The sequence below is a fragment of the Lissotriton vulgaris genome, chromosome 1_1 (genome assembly GCF_964263255.1).
Source record: "Lissotriton vulgaris chromosome 1_1, aLisVul1.2, whole genome shotgun sequence".
NCBI lineage: Eukaryota > Metazoa > Chordata > Amphibia > Caudata > Salamandridae > Lissotriton > Lissotriton vulgaris.
In genome coordinates, this window is record NC_141685.1 from 2,051,446,554 (window position 1) to 2,051,457,721 (window position 11,168).

At 52.8% G+C, this 11,168-nt stretch overlaps 3 pseudogenes; all 3 read right to left on the reverse strand.

Annotated features, from left to right (window-relative positions):
• Positions 1 to 4,781: 4,781 nt before the first annotated feature.
• On the reverse strand, positions 4,782 to 6,930 carry LOC147751593 (28S ribosomal RNA; annotated as a pseudogene).
• A 394-nt stretch (positions 6,931 to 7,324) lies between these two features.
• Positions 7,325 to 7,476, reverse strand: LOC147751594 (5.8S ribosomal RNA; annotated as a pseudogene).
• A 906-nt stretch (positions 7,477 to 8,382) lies between these two features.
• LOC147751595 (18S ribosomal RNA) lies at positions 8,383 to 9,615 on the reverse strand (annotated as a pseudogene).
• Positions 9,616 to 11,168: the final 1,553 nt, after the last annotated feature.

Consider the following 11,168-nt stretch of genomic DNA (forward strand, 5'->3'; position numbering starts at 1 on the left):
CCGGGGACCGGTTTCTGGCATTTCAGCCTTCTTCGGCCCGGCTTGCTTGAATCCTGATGGTGCAGTGAGAAAGAGACTCATGACTGAGTATACCCTGCCACACCTATAGTGGCCAAAAACGATTCAGAAAAGGGGGTGGTGATGAACAGAGTGTCTGAATTAAGCAGACCACTCTTACCCAGTACAAAGATCAGGGCTTGATCCATCATCGTTATTTATCTCACTACACCATCCCAGCTCAGAACCTGGCTATATGCAAATCAGTCTGTCCCTGGCCCAGTGCATCATGGGAACAGGGCAGACTAAACTACCAAGCCAAATTTTCACCAGAAAGGAGACAAGCTACCGGGGACCGGTTTCTGGCATTTCAGCCTTCTTCGGCCTGGCTTGCTTGAATCCTGATGGTGCAGTGAGAAAGGGACTCATGTCTGAGTATACCCTGCCACACCTATAGTGGCCAAAAACGATTCAGAAAAGGGGGTGGTGATGAACAGAGTGTCTGAATTAAGCAGACCACTCTTACCCAGTCCAAAGATCAGGGCTTGATCCATCACCGTTATTTATCTCACTACACCATCCCAGCTCAGAACCTGGCTATATGCAAATCAGTCTGTCCCTGGCCCAGTGCATCATGGGAACAGGGCAGACTAAACTACCAAGCCAATTCTTCACCAGAAAGGAGACAAGCTACCGGGGACCGGTTTCTGGCATTTCAGCCTTCTTCGGCCCGGCTTGCTTGAATCCTGATGGTGCAGTGAGAAAGGGACTCATGTCTGAGTATACCCTGCCACATCTATAGTGGCCAAAAAGGATTCCGAAAAGGGGGTGGTGATGAACAGAGTGTCTGAATTAAGCAGACCACTCTTACCCAGTCCAAAGATCAGGGCTTGATCCATCACCGTTATTTATCTCACTACACCATCCCAGCTCAGAACCTGGCTATATGCAAATCAGTCGGTCCCTGGCCCAGTGCATCATGGGAACAGGGCAGACTAAACTACCAAGCCAATTCTTCACCAGGAAGGAGACAAGCTACCGGGGACCAGTTTCCGGCATTTCAGCCTTCTTCGGCCCGGCTTGCTTGAATCCTGATGGTGCAGTGAGAAAGGGACTCATGTCTGAGTATACCCTGCCACACCTATAGTGGCCAAAAACGATTCAGAAAAGGGGGTGGTGATGAACAGAGTGTCTGAATTAAGCAGACCACTCTTACCCAGTCCAAAGATCAGGGCTTGATCCATCACCGTTATTTATCTCACTACACCATCCCAGCTCAGAACCTGGCTAGATGCAAATCAGTCTGTCCCTGGCCCAGTGCATCATGGGAACAGGGCAGACTAAACTACCAAGCCAATTCTTCACCAGAAAGGAGACAAGCTACCGGGGACCGGTTTCTGGCATTTCAGCCTTCTTCGGCCCGGCTTGCTTGAATCCTGATGGTGCAGTGAGAAAGGGACTCATGTCTGAGTATACCCTGCCACACCTATAGTGGCCAAAAACGATTTAGAAAAGGGGGTGGTGATGAACAGAGTGTCTGAATTAAGCAGACCACTCTTACCCAGTCCAAAGATCAGGGCTTGATCCATCACCGTTATTTATCTCACTACACCATCCCAGCTCAGAACCTGGCGATATGCAAATCAGTCTGTCCCTGGCCCAGTGCATCATGGGAACAGGGCAGACTAAACTACCAAGCCAATTCTTCACCAGAAAGGAGACAAGCTACCGGGGAACGGTTTCTGGCATTTCAGCCTTCTTCGGCCCGGCTTGCTTGAATCCTGATGGTGCAGTGAGAAAGGGACTCATGTCTGAGTATACCCTGCCACACCTATAGTGGCCAAAAACGATTCAGAAAAGGGGGTGGTGATGAACAGAGTGTCTGAATTAGGCAGACCACTCTTACCCAGTCCAAAGATCAGGGCTTGATCCATCACCGTTATTTATCTCACTACACCATCCCAGCTCAGAACCTGGCTATATGCAAATCAGTCTGTCCCTGGCCCAGTGCATCATGGGAACAGGGCAGACTAAACTACCAAGCCAATTCTTCACCAGAAAGGAGACAAGCTACGGGGGACCGGTTTCTGGCATTTCAGCCTTCTTCGGCCCAGCTTGCTTGAATCCTGATGGTGCAGTGAGAAAGGGACTCATGTCTGAGTATACCCTGCCACACCTATAGTGGCCAAAAACGATTCAGAAAAGGGGGTGGTGATGAACAGAGTGTCTGAATTAAGCAGACCACTCTTACCCAGTCCAAAGATCAGGGCTTGATCCATCACCGTTATTTATTTCACTACACCATCCCAGCTCAGAACCTGGCTATATGCAAATCAGTCTGTCCCTGGCCCAGTGCATCATGGGAACAGGGCAGACTAAACTACCAAGCCAATTCTTCACCAGAAAGGAGACAAGCTACCGGGGACCGGTTTCTGGCATTTCAGCCTTCTTCGGCCCGGCTTGCTTGAATCCTGATGGTGCAGTGAGAAAGGGACTCATGTCTGAGTATACCCTGCCACACCTATAGTGGCCAAAAAAACGATTCAGAAAAGGGGGTGGTGATGAACAGAGTGTCTGAATTAAGCAGACCACTCTTACCCAGTCCAAAGATCAGGGCTTGATCCATCACCGTTATTTATCTCACTACACCATCCCAGCTCAGAACCTGGCTATATGCAAATCAGTCTGTCCCTGGCCCAGTGCATCATGGGAACAGGGCAGACTAAACTACCAAGCCAATTCTTCACAAGAAATGAGACAAGCTACCGGGGACCGGTTTCTGGCATTTCAGCCTTCTTCGGCCCGGCTTGCTTGAATCCTGATGGTGCAGTGAGAAAGGGACTCATGTCTGAGTATACCCTGCCACACCTATAGTGGCCAAAAACGATTCAGAAAAGGGGGTGGTGATGAACAGAGTGTCTGAATTAAGCAGACCACTCTTACCCAGTCCAAAGATCAGGGCTTGATCCATCACCGTTATTTATCTCACTACACCATCCCAGCTCAGAACCTGGCTATATGCAAATCAGTCTGTCCCTGGCCCAGTGCATCATGGGAACAGGGCAGACTAAACTACCAAGCCAATTCTTCACCAGAAAGGAGACAAGCTACCGGGGACCGGTTTCTGGCATTTCAGCCTTCTTCGGCCCGGCTTGCTTGAATCCTGATGGTGCAGTGAGAAAGGGACTCATGTCTGAGTATACCCTGCCACACCTATAGTGGCCAAAAACGATTCAGAAAAGGGGGTGGTGATGAACTGAGTGTCTGAATTAAGCAGACCACTCTTACCCAGTCCAAAGATCAGGGCTTGATCCATCACCGTTATTTATCTCACTACACCATCCCAGCTCAGAACCTGGCTATATGCAAATCAGTCTGTCCCTGGCCCAGTGCATCATGGGAACAGGGCAGACTAAACTACCAAGCCAATTCTTCACCAGAAAGGAGACAAGCTACCGGGGACCGGTTTCTGGCATTTCAGCCTTCTTCGGCCCGGCTTGCTTGAATCCTGATGGTGCAGTGAGAAAGGGACTCATGTCTGAGTATATCCTGCCACACCTATAGTGGCCAAAAACGATTCAGAAAAGGGGGTGGTGATGAACAGAGTGTCTGAATTAAGCAGACCACTCTTACCCAGTCCAAAGATCAGGGCGTGATCCATCACCGTTATTTATCTCACTACACCATCCCAGCTCAGAACCTGGCTATATGCAAATCAGTCTGTCCCTGGCCCAGTGCATCATGGGAACAGGGCAGACTAAACTACCAAGCCAATTCTTCACCAGAAAGGAGACAAGCTACCGGGGACCGGTTTCTGGCATTTCAGCCTTCTTCGGCCCGGCTTGCTTGAATCCTGATGGTGCAGTGAGAAAGGGACTCATGTCTGAGTATACCCTGCCACACCTATAGTGGCCAAAAACGATTCAGAAAAGGGGGTGGTGATGAACAGAGTGTCTGAATTAAGCAGACCACTCTTACCCAGTCCAAAGATCAGGGCTTGATCCATCACCGTTATTTATCTCACTACACCATCCCAGCTCAGAACCTGGCTATATGCAAATCAGTCTGTCCCTGGCCCAGTGCATCATGGGAACAGGGCAGACTAAACTACCAAGCCAATTCTTCACCAGAAAGGAGACAAGCTACGGGGGACCGGTTTCTGGCATTTCAGCCTTCTTCGGCCCAGCTTGCTTGAATCCTGATGGTGCAGTGAGAAAGGGACTCATGTCTGAGTATACCCTGCCACACCTATAGTGGCCAAAAACGATTCAGAAAAGGGGGTGGTGATGAACAGAGTGTCTGAATTAAGCAGACCACTCTTACCCAGTCCAAAGATCAGGGCTTGATCCATCACCGTTATTTATTTCACTACACCATCCCAGCTCAGAACCTGGCTATATGCAAATCAGTCTGTCCCTGGCCCAGTGCATCATGGGAACAGGGCAGACTAAACTACCAAGCCAATTCTTCACCAGAAAGGAGACAAGCTACCGGGGACCGGTTTCTGGCATTTCAGCCTTCTTCGGCCCGGCTTGCTTGAATCCTGATGGTGCAGTGAGAAAGGGACTCATGTCTGAGTATACCCTGCCACACCTATAGTGGCCAAAAAAACGATTCAGAAAAGGGGGTGGTGATGAACAGAGTGTCTGAATTAAGCAGACCACTCTTACCCAGTCCAAAGATCAGGGCTTGATCCATCAACGTTATTTATCTCACTACACCATCCCAGCTCAGAACCTGGCTATATGCAAATCAGTCTGTCCCTGGCCCAGTGCATCATGGGAACAGGGCAGAATAAACTACCAAGCCAATTCTTCACCAGAAAGGAGACAAGCTACCGGGGATATGGGTACGGCCCGGCGCGAGATGTACACCATCTCCCCCGGATTTTCAAGGAACATCGAGAGCTTACCGGACGCCGGAGGAACCGCGATGCTTTCCAAGGCTCATTCCCCTCTCTCGGGGTGAACCCATTCCAGGGCGCCCTGCCCTTCACAAAGAAAAGAGAACTCTCCCTGGGGCTCCCGCGGGCTTCTCCGGGATCCTTTGCGTTACCGCACTGCACGCCGCGAGGGCGCCCGTCTTCGCCATTCCGAATTCGGGGATCTGAACCCGACTCCCTTTCGATAGCCTGAGGGCAAAAGAGGCCATTGCCCATCCTTTCCGAACGGCGCTCACCCATCTCTGAGGACCGACTGACATATGTATGTTGAACTGCGGTTCACATGGAGCCCTTCTCCACTTAAGCCTTCAAAGTTCTCTTTTGAATATTTGCTGCTTCCACCAAGATCTGCACATGCGGTGGCTTCACCCGGGCCCTTGCCCTGGGCTTCCGTGCTGACCGCAGTGGCCCTCCTACTCATCACGGCTTAGCCCCCGCGGCTCTCAGCACCGGCGACGTACGGGTATGGGCCCAACACTCCAGCACTATCCATTTTCAGGGCTAGTTGATTCGTCTAGTGAGTTGTTACACACTCCTTAGAGTATTCCGACTTCCATGGCCACTGATCTGCTGTCTATATCAACCAACAGCTTTTCTGGGGTCTGATGAGCGTCGGCATCAGGCACCTTAACCCGGCGTTCAGTTCATCCCACAGCGCCAGTTCTGCTTACCAAAGGTGGCCCACTAGGCACTCGCATTCCATGCCCGGCTCCACACCAGCGAGCTGGGCTTCTTACCCATTTAAAGTTTCAGAATAGTTTGAGATCGTTTCTGCCCCAAGACCTCTAATCATTCGCTTTACCAGATAAAACTGGAGACTCTCAGTGTGAGCTTTCCTGTCGTAAACTTCGGAGGGAACCAGCTACCGATTTGAACGTCAGGACCGCTACGTACCTCCACCAGAGTTTCCTCTGGCTTCGCCCTGCCCAGGCATAGTTATCATCTTTCTGGTCCTACGACACACACGCTTATGCTCCAACCTCCCGACAGAGCCGGCGAGACGGGCCAGTGGTGCGCCCGCCGCTGGACGCGCGGCGGGAACCCACCTCAGCCGGTGCGTGCCGCCCCTCACCTTCATTGCGCCACAGGGTTTCACTCTTCCCTCCGACTCGTGCACGTGTTAGACTCCTTGGTCCATGGTTCAAGATGGGTGGGGCGGGTGTAACCAACATTGCCGCAGACCCCTGGTGCCTGACGTGGGCCTCCCCACCTGACAGCACGACGCGGTCGAGGCGCACTGAGAACAGTCCGCCCCAGTCGACAGTTCCCGAGGGACGGCCGGGGATGGTTTCCCGTGGGAGGGTGCGGAGACAGGCGAATCTCCCACTGCCCCACAGACAAGGCATAGCTGCTGCCAGGGGGGCTGTAACACCCTTGGCCCAGAGCAGAGGGCCACCTGCCACCCCGAAGCATTCCCAGCCGACCCTGAGCCATTTGCGGCTCACTGCTACGGAGGAAAAGTGCCCTGAGGGGGGCGGTCCCGTGGAGGAGATCCGGAACTCCCGGGCCACCAACCTTCCCGCCGTGTTGAATCCTCTGTGCGGACTGCACGGACCCCACCCGTTTACCTCTCGATGGTTTCACGCCCTCTTGAACTCTCTCTTCAAAGTTCTTTATAACTTTCCCTTACGGTACTTGTTGGCTATCGGTCTCGCGCCCATATTGAGCCTTAGATGGAGTTTACCACCCGCTTAGGGCTGCATTCCCAAGCATTCCCAAGCAACCTGACTCCGAGAAGACTCGATCCCGGTGCGCTGGGGGCCAGTACCGGCTTAACACCGTCCGGGGGTGAGCCTTGATCAGAAGGACTTGGGTCCCCTGAGCGACGCACGAGGAGTCGGTCTCCTCTACAACACGTTTCCCGGGTGAGGATTCGGCGCTGGGCTCTTCCCTCTTCACTCGCTGTTACTGGGGGAATCCTGGTTAGTTTCTTTTCCTCCGCTTAGTAATGTGCTTAAATTCAGCAGGTCGCCACGTCTGATCTGAGGTCGTAGTCGGAAGAATGATGCCAGAGCGTCAAAGGAGGTTGCCAGTGAAGGCCAGGCCCCTGCCGGAGCAGGGGGCCTAGCGTTCCGGCAGCACGCTCGCCCTCTTTCCCTGGATCGGATCTGGAGTGGTTTTGCCCTCCCTGGGAAGCCGGCCGCAGAGGTGGGCATCCGAGGCGCGTGTGCACGGGCCGCCGGGGGGACACCACAGACAGCCACATGCAGTGCGCAGCTAGGCACCCCAAGACAAATCCCAGGCCGGACCGGTCACCAGACGCCTTTCTCAGGGACCAGGCGCACCGTCGGCATACATCCACGACAGGAACTGGTGAGGGACCCTGCCACAGGCGATCGGGGGGTCTGACCTTGTGGGGGGATGAAGGGGAATTGGAGCTAATCCTGAGACGGCCCCAGCCACGTCCCAGGGAAGCCCGGGGCTGGAAGGTGCGTTCGAAGTGTCGATGATCAATGTGTCCTGCAATTCACACCAATTCTCGCAGATAGCTGCATCCTTCATCGACGCTTGAGCTGAGTGATCCACCGCCAAGAGTCACAGGCAACTTTTCAAAAATGTTCGCCCACTTGCGGGCACAGGAGAAGCAGGAGGAAGGCAACACCATCTGTCCGCCGCCCGCTCGGTGAGAAGGCCCAGGTGCCCTGTTCAAGGCTTCCCCTCTGGGAGTCAGCTGCACCGTTGGGAGAAAAAAACATTGTCAGGCTCTCGGCCCGGGAGTAAAAAGGGCGAGGAATGGGACTCCCAGTGCGACGGGAGCTGGCAGCCCGCAGCCTCCGGTCCCTCCCAGGGTAACTGGGAGGGACCGCATGAGTCTTCAAACCCCTCAGCCTGGCCGCACGGGACAGGGTCAAACCAGGTACCTGGCATCGAGGGAGGATCACTCCACCTGCAAGTCAGCTGTCTGTTGCCGGGTGGCCCGAGCCATGCACCAAGCTGGCTTGTGCATCCCACTCCACCCTTGCCCATGCCAGAGGTGCCGGAAGGGAAGAGCCAGGCGGCTCCCCATCCCGCACGCCTCCCACCGAGAGGAGCCAGGGTCCCCTCGCAGGCCCTCGACCCCTTCTCTTCCAGGCTGCCCTGCCACACAAGAAGGGCCCCACCTCAGTTGCCCGGATATCGGTCTACCCGGGAGTTGGGCACAGGAAGGCCCAGCCAGCAGCATGTCCTTCTAGGAGGGGTGATACCAGCCCACTGCCATTCACTTTACCCCCACTGCGGGGTGGTGCCAGTTGAGCTTGTGTTCCATCTCAGGAGGGCGTACCGCTGTGCCCCTCCCAGAGAGGGACAGGAGACAGGCCGCCCCCATCCCCAGTTCCTCACGCAACAGTTGGGTCCTCCCCGGAGGAAGAAGCCAAATGAAAGCCTGGTCCTCACCCAAGCACCCCATGCAGCCGCAGACCGCTCCAGGCTGGCGCCGTCAGTCGCTAGACCCGCTCCCCCGTTAATGATCCTTCTGCAGGTTCACCTACAGAAACCTTGTTAAGACTTTTACTTCCTCTAGATAGTCAAGATTGATTGTCTTCTCAGCACTACACCAGGGCCATTGCCGACCCCGGCGGAGCCGATCCGAGGACCTCACTAAACCATCCAATCAGCAGTAGTGACGGGCGGTGTGTACAATGGGCAGGGACTTAATCAACGTGAGCTTATGACCCGCACTTACTAGGAATTCCTCATTCATGGGAAATAATTGCAATCCCCAATCCCTATCACAAACGCGGTTCAGCGGGTTACCCGTACCTATCAGCGAAGGGTAGACACAAGTTGATCCATTCAGTGTAGCCCGCGTGCAGCCCCAGACATCTAAGGGCATCACAGACCTGTTATTGCTCAATCTCGTGTGGCTGAATGCCATTGTCCCTCTTAGAAATTAGACCCCGACCGCTAGGGGTCGCGTAACTAGTTAGTATGGAGGAGTCTCGTTCGTTATCGGAATTAACCAGACAAATCGCTCCACCAACTAAGAACGGCCATGCACCACCACCCACAAAATTGAGAAAGAGCTATCAATTTGTCAATCGATCATAAGATTCAACTATGAGCTTTTTAACTGCAGCAACTTTAATATATGCTATTGGAGCTGGAATTACCGCGGCTGCTGGCACCAGACTTGCCCTCCATTGGATCCTCATTAAAGGATTTAAAGTGTACTCATTCCAAATACAGGGCCTCGAAAGAGTCCTGTATTGTTATTTTTCGTAACTGCCTCCCCGAGTTGGGAGTGGGTAATTTGTGCGCCTGTTGCCTTCCTTGGATGTGGTAGCCGTTTCTCAGGCTCCCTTTCCGGGATCGAACCCTGATTCCCCGTTACCCATGGTCACCATGGTAGGCACAGAAATTACCATTGAAAGTTGATAGGTCAGACATTCGAATGTATTGTCGCCTTCACGGGGTCGTGCGATCGACCCGTGGTTTTCTAGAGTCACCAAAGCGGCCGAGCAAGACCGGTTTGGTCTTCGTCTGATAAATGCATGCATCCCGGGAGGTCTGCGCTCATCGGCATGTATTAGCTCTAGGATTACCACAGTTATCCAAGTAACAGATGGAGCGATCAAAGGAGCCATAACTGATTTAAGGAGCCATTCGAAGTTTCACTGAATTGGCCTTGTGTACTTACAAAGTGCATGGCTTAATCTTTGAGACAAGCATATGCTACTGGCAGTATCAACCCAGTAGCTGCACCTGCTGACGGGGTGGGGGGCTGCATGCCCATCTCCCCAACCGGCAAACTTCGTGCACCCCTCCAGCCTGCCAGGAGAAGGAGCCCACCAGCCTGGGTAGGAGGGCTTGCTGGAGGGGTGTGCAGAGGTGCAGTCGAAAGGGCACCAGCAGGCCCAACCATCTCCCCCTGTTGTAAATTGACAGCAATGGGTTAGCATTAGCAGAAGCCATCCTGTATTTAGAAGTTATCTTATCCGTTTTGTGAAAGCCATTTTGTATTTCTGGCAGCCATTTTAAGTTGCCATGTGGAGGTGAAGACTTGGTAGTCTTCATCATCCCTCAAGTTGAATGGGGACAAAACGGAGCTGATGCTCCTAGGCCCCTCAGATCTTGCCCCCCCCTCCTTGTGGCCTCCGTGTCTGGGTCCCCCCCGTCCCCAAAAACAATATTAAGAGCCTTGGAGTGTGGCTGGACAGATCTCTGTCCTTCAACGTTCAAGCCACAAAACTATCGGCCACCTGTTTTTGCATCATGAGGATGTTAAATAAAATCTTCCCCCTCCTTCCTATGGAAGCCAAACAGGTAGCCATACAAGGTCTTATACACTCACGCCTCGATTTTAACAATGTGCTTTATCTTGGTGCCCCAGAGTACACCCTGCGTAGACTGCAGATAGTGCAGAACTGCGCAGCACGCCTACTGCTCAAAATCCCTCGTAGACAATCAGTGAGGGCCGGACTGGTTAGCCTTCACTGGCTACCGGTTCGGCAGAGGGTTCTTTTTAAAGCAATGTGCATAGCCCACCAAGCATTCTGGGACACAGGACCCAGCATTGCCCGTGACTTAGTTACTCACTACATTCCCAACAGAAGCCTTCGCTCCAGCCAGACCTTTCTAGCAGGGGCGCCAAGAATAAAAAGATCCAGATCAGGCGTAAGGACGTTCGCGTACAATGCGTCCAAAACCTGGAATACTCTGCCACTTCATCTCAGAGCTAATCCCAACCTCACTGTGTTTCGTAAACAATTAAAGACTTTCTTGTTTAATTCCCCCCATTAAACATTAGTTTCGTCCTCCTCTCTTCTCCGGTAGGTTCTGGTTACTTTAGCGCTTGGACGCCCCCGGGCAGCAAATCGCGCTTTACAAGTTCACATCTATTCTATTCTATTCTATTCTATTATATGTGCTGCCACGTGCTCACCATGTGCTCTGTCCTCTCTCAGTGTTGACTACTCTTGTAATCTGACTAGAAACAAACTATATTTAGCATCTTCCACCTTCGCACATGCCCAGAAGGGCCTAGCAAGTAGAATGCACCAACTTCTCTAGTATAACTGTCAGGCTATTTTTGCTGCTGTATGGAGAAGTAACTCTCCTCCCACTTTCTTGAGCAAGCAGATCTTGTATGCCCATCATAGTAATTTTTGCATGCTTACATGAGCCAAGACTGCCCCTTGGTCTTATGATGACTATGTAACCCTAAGCATATATAAGGCCCCAGTTTTCTGTACTCCTCAGACTGCCTCATTCAGTTGCTAAGGCTTCTGTGTGACGTAGTCTGACTCAT